Source organism: Myxocyprinus asiaticus, chromosome 36, assembly GCF_019703515.2.
Source record: "Myxocyprinus asiaticus isolate MX2 ecotype Aquarium Trade chromosome 36, UBuf_Myxa_2, whole genome shotgun sequence".
In the NCBI taxonomy this organism is placed as follows: domain Eukaryota; kingdom Metazoa; phylum Chordata; class Actinopteri; order Cypriniformes; family Catostomidae; genus Myxocyprinus; species Myxocyprinus asiaticus.
In genome coordinates, this window is record NC_059379.1 from 23,731,064 (window position 1) to 23,740,406 (window position 9,343).

A 9,343-nucleotide genomic window follows, 5' to 3' on the forward strand; every position below is an offset into this window, starting at 1 on the left:
CTGCTCACAGTTTTACTGAAAATGAGTAAATATGAGCATAACTATGTTGATTAAACTACTATGTTATTAGGCTACTCCTGTTGTTCTAGGTGTAATAATTTGCATCCACAAAGCTTGAGCTTGAAGAAAACATTTTTTAAATGGATCAGTGGAAGAGTGTCTTGGCAGGAAGAGTTTTTCAGGTTTTTGGTGGTTTACGTTGAAAACAACAACAACAACAACAACAACAACAACAACAATAAAAAAACATTCTAATGATTCTGTTTTTATCTACCCTGATTTCTAACAGGTTTTGCTTACTCATATTTGCAATAATGTTTAAGTAACTCTGGAAATTCCAACCAGTCCAAAGCCATTCTATGAATGATGTGTTTCTGAATTGTCTTTTGGCAGAGTGTCTGCAATGAAGCAATTCGAAAAGAAGGACAGAAAAGAGGAATGATTACATGTCTGTCTCAATTCAGTCATAAAATCAAATCATAAAGATATTAAAGGAAAAGTTCACCTAAAAATGAAAATTCTGTCATCACACACCACTCTATGTGATCCTCTCATCCGTGGAACACAAAAGGAGATGTAGACAGAATGTTAACCTGAGTCACCATTAACTTTCATTGTATCTTATAGGAGAATGGTAACTGAGGCTAACATTCTGCCTTATGTAGGTATTGCTAGAGCCAATTTAGGGGTGTAGCCATGCACAGCAGTTAACAAAATGATAGCTATGCTTTGTTGTCATTTGTGGGGAAATTGCTTATGATGATTCCTTACATTTATATAGCGATTTCTAGGCACTCAAAGCTCTTTACATAGTATAGGGGGAATCTCCTTAACCACCACCAGTGTGCAGCATCCACCTGGATGATGCAACAGCAGCCATGGTGTGCCAGAACACCCACCACACACTAGCTATTGTTGGAGAGGAGAGTAGTGTGATGTAGCCAATTCAGGGATGGGGATTATTAGGAGGCCATGATAGATAAGGGCCAATGGAGGGAATTTAGGCCAGGACACCGGGGTTATACCCCTTCTCTTTACGAGAAGTGCCCTGGGATTTGTAATGATCACAGAGAGTCAGGACCTCGGTTTAACGTCTCATCCGAAAGACAGTATAGGTATCTATATAGTATATACTATAGTACAGTATAGAGTCCCCGTCACTATACTGGGGCATTAGGAAACACACAGACCGCAGGGTGAGCACCCCCCCTGCTGGCCTCCCTAATAGCAATTCCAGCAGCAACCTTAGTTTTCCCCAGGAAGACTCCCATCCAGGTACTGGCCAGGCTCAAACCTGCTTAGCTTTAGTGGGCAGCCAGGCAAGATCTGCAGGGTGAAATGTCTGCTGACAATGACACTTATGACGCTTAAACATTCTGCTGAATTCTCTTAGTAGATTTATAGACACACACATTTTTTTTTAGTTTTTTGTGTGTGATTTTCTCACCTTTTCTCCCCAGTTTGGAATGCCCAAGGTTACCCCATGTGACTCTACCCTCCCTAGCAACCAGGCCAATTTGGTTGCTTAGGAGACCTGACTGGAGTCACTCAGCACAACCTGGATTTGAACTCGCGACTCCAGGGGTGATAGTCAATGTCTTTACTCGCTGAGCTACCCAGGCCCCCTAGACATGCAAATTTTAATAAAGTATAATTAGACTTGTTTCGGTTGTGATTGACTCTATGCTTTATCAATGGTGTAGTGACTCACTTAAAACACATACAAGACGTTCATTTGTTACCAGCCACTAGTTAAAGGGTGATTTACAAAAAATGTCACTGAAGAAATCAGTGAATAAATCTGAATGACATCAGAGAAACATCATCTAGAGTTATATTAATTCACTCCACAAAATAAATGTGACGTTTATTGTACTAATAGGTTTTTGTGGTGTTTGATATATCTTATAGATATAAACTACAGAAGCTGTGAAATAATGTATTCACATTCTATAACTTTTGTCAATAAATGAAGAACAGGAAATTTTTGATTAACAGAAAAGGAATGATTTGATATGAAATGTACTGCAAATAAATTGACTGTTAAAATAATTCCACAGAAGAAAGAACCTCATTTGGGTTTGGAACAACATGAGGGTGAGTAAATAATGACTGAAATGTAATTTTTGGGTGAACTATCCACTTAACAAGTTGATAAAACTTATAACCATATTCCACCTGGACAATTCGGACACATTTAGTAGATGCAAATACATCCACAATGGCATACAAGGGCTTATTCGTGGGGATCCTCCTGGCTGAGGCTCCCATGTCTTCACCATTGATGATAATGTGCATGTCGGCATAGCCTTGCCCCTTAGGTTCAAAGACAACCCCTCTGCGACTGTGGGGGGAAGAGCATTTGTTTTATACAGATCATCCAGGATGTGACTGTACCTCCCGGGTCGACTGCGGCATACCAGATTGTCTCTGGGTATGCACACATTTTCTATATAAAGATGAGTGTCTGTGAAAAATGTTTTAGGTTTGTTTCCATCCTCATCACCCACATTTGGCTGTTCTACATCTGCTACCTCTCCTTCTCCATCCTCGGTGACTTTATTGTGGTTTCTTGTTATTGCAAATACCCATCTGTCCCCCATTTCCACAAGATCGGGCAGACAGAATTCTGGCACAGTTTCTAGTGTCTGAGGATCATGGGCAGTTAGTCCAATCCTTAAATGACCACACCAGCCCAGTTCTTTCTCTTCAATCTCCACTAGGAAGTTCTCTCCAGGGCTTAAGGGATCTTTACTAAAGCAGATGCCATTTGCAAAACTTTCTACTCTGGTGGCCTGAGTTCTTGAGGGGTCTAGTCTCACATTTGCACAATGAACTGGTGCATGGAGTGAAACTCTATAAACTGACCCAAACTGTTGTATTTTTCACAGTTTCAACAAGTAAAATAAAAGAAGAGCAGTAACTTTGTAATCAGTGAAACTTGAATGTTTTAGTAGCCTATAAAACAAATGTCTAAGGATAAAATCAGTCACTCACTCATGTGAGTGAAACCTGAATGTTTGCATTATCCTCACTGTTGAATGTCCTCTTCTGTGGGGATAGTCCTTGTAGAACCTTGTTTTCAGACACCTCTGCAATACTGGTACCATTTTAGCTTGTTGAAGTTTGATGGGCTGTCTATTTTTGACCTCCAGCATTTGTCATTGGCAGTTTAAAATAGACAACAAGATATGCTTCGTGGAGAATTATGACTGGGAGGAGTTTTAGCTTCCAATTCAGAACTGTTTAACTGCTCAGTGGGAATTCTCTATTCACATTAAACTGTCAAAAGTGGTAACCTGTGATTGTACTTAAAGATCTAATTCTACCAGATCTAACCCCTAAAATTAATTTTGGTGGTGTAACATGATGTATTAATTCAGTTTATTCAGTGATGTTATATAATGTATTTGACTTGAATAAAATCTAGTTAATAGATGTTACCACACTGAAAACACTAATAAGTTCACTCTACTCAATTAACTGAGTAAACTAGTTCCCTGAATTGAATTGAGAAATGGCGTCTCCAAAATGACTTAAGTTCACTTAACTTGGTGTTCATTTAGAATGAACTTAACAAATTAAGTTAAGGTAACTAGATTCAAGTAGACTTAATTCAGATTTGCTATTTAAATGTTTTTAATTTTTAGTCATACAATAACACATCTTAAATAATGAAGATTATAAGAGATTCTATGTCAGTCATTACATGAACTTATTTCTTCAGAGAAATGTATATATGCCTATACTTCAGCTTAACATGCACAAGAAAACCTGAGATTGTGGCAACAGGGTCCAACTTGACCAAAGGAGACACAGATCACACTAATGGTGACATCACATGAAACAACTATTTGCAACAAAACAACATAATAATATTACAAAAGAGATAAAAACCTCTATAAATTCTTAATAACAACTATTTAAATGCCCCCATAAGTTCCTTTTGATGAAGGAAACATAATTGAATTATTCAAGTGCCAGGAATTGTGGGTATTCCCCATAGCCTCAATTTTGTACTCAACTGTTTGAGTTATTAGTCTATGGAATTTTAAGAAAAATAAGTTCAAAGAACTTAGGTATTTGGGTAATGAGCCTAAAACTTGACATTTCAAGTACCCGGATAAAAATCCCAGCATTGCTGGTCACCAGCTTATATTATGTTTTGTGAGCTGGTCCACCAGCATGGTACAATGGTGGTTGTTGGTGTAGAAAATCCTAAATTGTGCCCAAGACAAAAAATGACCAAAACGGCAATGGCCACGGCCACCCCTGGCCACCCCCTAGCTCCGCCCCTGCACTGTAAAAAATAAATTATTGAGAAAGCTCAAAATAACATGACAACAGGCTGCAAGACATTTTAGGCTTTTCTCAACTTTTTACTGAAGTACCTCACACAACAAAAATGTTTGCTTTACAGTGCAAAAAGGAGAAAAGTAAAAAAAATTAAGGCAACGTGATACATTGCGATTTTTGAGTTCTCTCAACAAATGTAATTATCCATAGTACTTAAGCCAACTTGGCTTTGGTTGTTCATTAAACGCTAAATGTCTCCTTCAGCCAATACATTAATTGAACTAACAAAAAAGTAAACATTTGTGCTGCAACATTTTAAGTTGTCAACTTTCAACTTTGTTTTAACTAAGGATACATTTGACTTGAATTAATAACTTGTTAAATAAACATACTGTCTTTAAAGCTACACTATGTAACTTTTGGCCCTATAGCGGTTAAAAAATAAAACTGCATGAGTCTTGCAGAAGAACATTGTTTTGGTAATGATGCAAGTTGTGCTTTGGCTCTGCTCCTCTGTGCGGATGAATGTGGTTCGAGGCACATGGATACAGGACATCTTATCAGAGCAAATGGACAAATAAATAACAAAAGAAAGGAAAAGATGGATATCCGAAAACATGTCATCTGAGCAGGTAAGTGTCATATCTTATGCAGTTATTTTGACTTATTGGAAACATTGATGTTTTGAAATAAATGACTTTACAAAAGTTAGGCAACATTCGTTAACATTAGATATAACAATTGCTAGTCTGATCAGGTCAACCGTTGTAAAGTTTTTATAACTGCAGGATATTCTGGCCAAATAGCCCATAGTAGAAACTAATTTATAGCTTGTCATTGTTACCAACCAGTGGTCAACATCATTTCAAGACTCACATGTCCTTGTCAAGCCTAGGACTAAAGGATTTATTTATATAAATTATTGCCATTATAAAGAAAAATACACACGTGTGCTCGCAAGTGAAAAGTTCTGCACCGATTACAGTATAATTATTGTATTTCACTACAAACACACAGACATGTGTATGTGTGTGATTACACAACTACACATAAACCATATTAATAAAATATCTTACCTGTTGAGTAAGAAAAAAGCCATCTCTGGGTCGCTTTAAAATCCTTTCAGATCTCTGAGTTGTCGCCACCTCTGAAAAGCCAAGCCGATGTTGATTCGGGTTTTATTACGGACTCTGTTGCTTTCCCTTTTTGCTTGTAGACTCTTCTCTGTTCGGGGTTTCTTTGTTTTTATAACCGGCGATTTTCCAGAGGTTTGCCGTTTTGAATGATCCATAGTCAATTTTTCTCATTCGTTGTGACAACAAACTTTGAGCTTCACGCTACTCCCACACGCGCTACAGTAACCAGAGTTTATTTTCTCTGTGTACGGATATGACGTGAACATGCACGGGCGAATGGCGTATGTATGCAATTTCCTGCGAAATCCCTCCCGACAGCTCTAAAATTATAAATCATTATTATAGATTTATCAAAGTGTTTTTGAGTGAAGAGATGGTTTGGAAGATGGATTTTTGTTGCATTCTCTCATTAATAACATTTTATTTTTTAACAAAAAAAGTTACATAGTGTAGCTTTAAATAAACTTAACTTTCTTAGTTCAATCAACTTAAACCTAATTAAATTCAAATTGAATACTTAAATTCACAGAAATTTTATATTAAGTTAATTGGATACCATAGCAGTAGCTAGTAGCTGTGCTATCTCAACATCAGAGATGCCTTAAACTGCCATTTGAAGATACTTGACCCAACGCAACAACTAATGGTCAGTTACTGATAAGAGACCAACACCTACTGTCACACTCATATTAAAATATCAAAATGGCGATAAAGTAGACAACACATGGGATTCAACACTTTACATGCAAATCACAAAGATGGTGACACTCAACAAACACATAATTAAGTAAAAAATGAGCTCTGAATTATGGCTACATGACAAATAACTGAAAGAGAAAACAAAAACAACAACCAACAGCAGGAATTATAGCAGAAAACACTAAAACAATGAAAAATAGGTTCATAAGACTGCAACTTGTACAACGTATTCATGCTGCGGTGCATGCTGGGAATCCGAATATGTGAACGTGATGTGTGTTCTCTTGACTTATATTTTGGAGTTCAACTGAATAGTTTTTCTAAGTTTGATATCACAAGTTCAGCCAACAAAAACTTGGATAATTGAGTTATCTCAACAAGATCAATCCAGTACAGTTATTCTAATACTACATTTTAAGTTATGATAACAATAAGGCAAAATCAATTTACGGTGAAACAATAGACCTAAAACAGTAACAGTTCAGCTGGGACCAAGATCTGAGAAGAGAGCTACACAAAGCTTTATAGGGTGATGTAATTGTCCTCTCTTACCCCACTTTCTTAGCACAGTCTGAGAGGGTGAAATATTAGTGCAGAGACAGGCAGCAATGTGGGATTAGAGCTTGCTTTTAAATGTAATGTTTGATTTGATCTAAATTAACAATAATCTTTCGTTTCAGTTTGAACTGTTTTGCATTTTTTATGTCAGATTCAATATAGCAAATTCAGGACATGTTTTGGGTCATGATCAGCATGTTCTGTTATGTCTTCATGAGTGAGTGTATGTTGATGCAGAGTTCGGGATTAAAGTGGACTGCAGCCATGCTCTCTATAATCAGATTGAGGAGCTGCTGTTCGCCAAATCACATGTGGATGGAGTCTGCGAGGGGGAGGAGTTTCTAAGGTTTAATACAGGTTCAGATGTACGCCTGAAATGTAGTAATAATTCAAAATACGAATCCGGATTTACTGACTGGCACGTGCACATCTGCACAGCTCTAGATGCATAATGAATGCCATAGGCTCGCGCTATAACTCTTTAATTATATCATAAATCATAAAGTCTGAGAGCAAGCTGTTTTCAGACTCATGATTCATTCAAGACGTTTTAAGGAAGTGTCATCAGTCTCGTCTCTGGAAATGATTCACAGAACTGCGACTCATCACTGATAGGACCGAACGCAAAAAGATGCCTGAGAGCTGATATTGTGAGGAGATCAGGAGGAGATATTTCCCATGGTGGAGAAAATAGGTGAGTTGATTCTTCTGAAATTGTTTAAAAGCTTCTTTACTGTGTAGCCTATCATGTTACATACTGCGTGAAACAATTTTTCTTCGACTGGGTTTAATTCGCTGCAACGAATTAAAATGAGTAATACCTTGTAGAGCCGAGGAGGGCGGGGCCGGGCTGGAATGAGACACACCCGGTCCCCAATCAGCCTGATGGGGCGCGCGAAGGATAAAGGCGGCCGGGGGACGACAGTTCGAGAGAGAGAATTACAGACAGCTGTACTGTGTGTTTATAGTTGTGTGTTTTGTTTAAGTTGTTTATTAAATTATTATTTAAGTTGTCAAGCCGGTTCTCGCCTCCTCTTTTCCACCGAACCCCCTTACATACCTTTATCTCGATACATCACTTCCTTGTCTCTGAAGGGCATAATAATCCATCTGAAACAGATTGTATTGACTTCAAAGCTTACTTCATATGACATTTAGCAGTGCTGTTAATATGCATGGGCTAAAAATGTTAGCTATCACAGATCGGCTGATGTATATAGAAATATCATATAATTAACATAAATATAAATAACATTGTTAAAATCGAAATCGCATTAATGTATATATATATATATATATATATATATATATATATATATATATATAAATACAAAAACATTATTTGTTATTTTAAAAGCATATTTTAATGCAGTTTTTCGTATTTACAATAACAGCAAAAAACTTCCAATGGCAATTTTTAAGATAGATGTAAATTACACTAAATCAGTTCATCCATGTTGTACATTGTTTTAATTCTTAATTATTAGGTTATTGTTGCTGTCCAACAAGATATATTGTACTGTCATTCATCCAAACATAGTTGTACAGAACAGATTATTCAAAGCCTTCAGCATGCAAGTCAGTGATGCTCATGTTTTCCCCAGATATTAAATGATCAAAAAAAAAAAAAAAAAAAAAACAAAATGCATAAAAATGCAGTTTACACAAAACTGGCACTTGAATACATCTCTTCTATTATAACCATATTTTCAATTTCTGAGTTCCAAGTCATTTTGATATTTTTTTCTGGGGCTTAAAGTAAAGAAATGTCATGTTGTTTAACCGTCCAGAGACAAAAAAAAAAAAAAAAAAGCCAGTCACAACAAAAGCTGACATTCTTGAAAAAAAGAAATGTTGGCATGGGTAGTGTAGAATAATCTTTTATGAATATTTCTTAAAAAAAAAAAAAAAATAATAATAATAAAAAAAAAATAAGTGTTTTAAAATTTAAAACTTTGGTGCACCATATTGAAGTCATGTGGTATAACTGACATGTTGGTACCCATTTTGTTGTTCATGTTGACAAATCAGAGAAGAACCCTTATTTAGACCCTCAAGACTGAGTGTGAAGTTTTAAAAGACTTCTTGATATTTCTGACTCAAAATTTTTTGATATTTGTAAAAGTTATTTTATACCTTGAAAATTTTGAAATTAATTATTAAGTTTGTACAGTCTCATGTATTCAAGGTGCAAGGAAGCCTTTTACTTGATGGTTACACAACATGGCATGTTTAGTGTCTTTAAATCCATTTGTATTTTTATTTTTGTAGAAAATGCCATAAAAGTTTTTTCAAAAGTTTATGAATTTGGACACAAAGCTTATATTTCTAAGAAATTGACAAGTGAGTATTAAACTTGATTTTGAGAAGATTTCTCATTTTGATCATGTTGTACATCCTTATTTGACAGTTGGTGACCCTGCAGATATCACTCAACAGGCTTTGAAACCATCCTGTTTCATGGTCTGCCACTCATATTTCATCCCACTAGATACCAGATTATGGTATACGCACACTGTTTATAGTGATGATTCTAGTAGAAGGCAAAGCCTATGCGGCATTACAGGTTGCGTCGTTGACAGTTGTCACAAGATGATTTCAGTAGGATTAGATTAAACTCAGGAGGACCGACATGACACATAGTTTCTGTAGAT

At 36.3% G+C, this 9,343-nt stretch overlaps 1 pseudogene; it reads right to left on the reverse strand.

Moving 5' to 3' along the window:
• Positions 1–296: 296 nt before the first annotated feature.
• On the reverse strand, positions 297–7,789 carry LOC127426831 (neuralized-like protein 2; annotated as a pseudogene).
• Between the last annotated feature and the right edge of the window lie 1,554 nt (positions 7,790–9,343).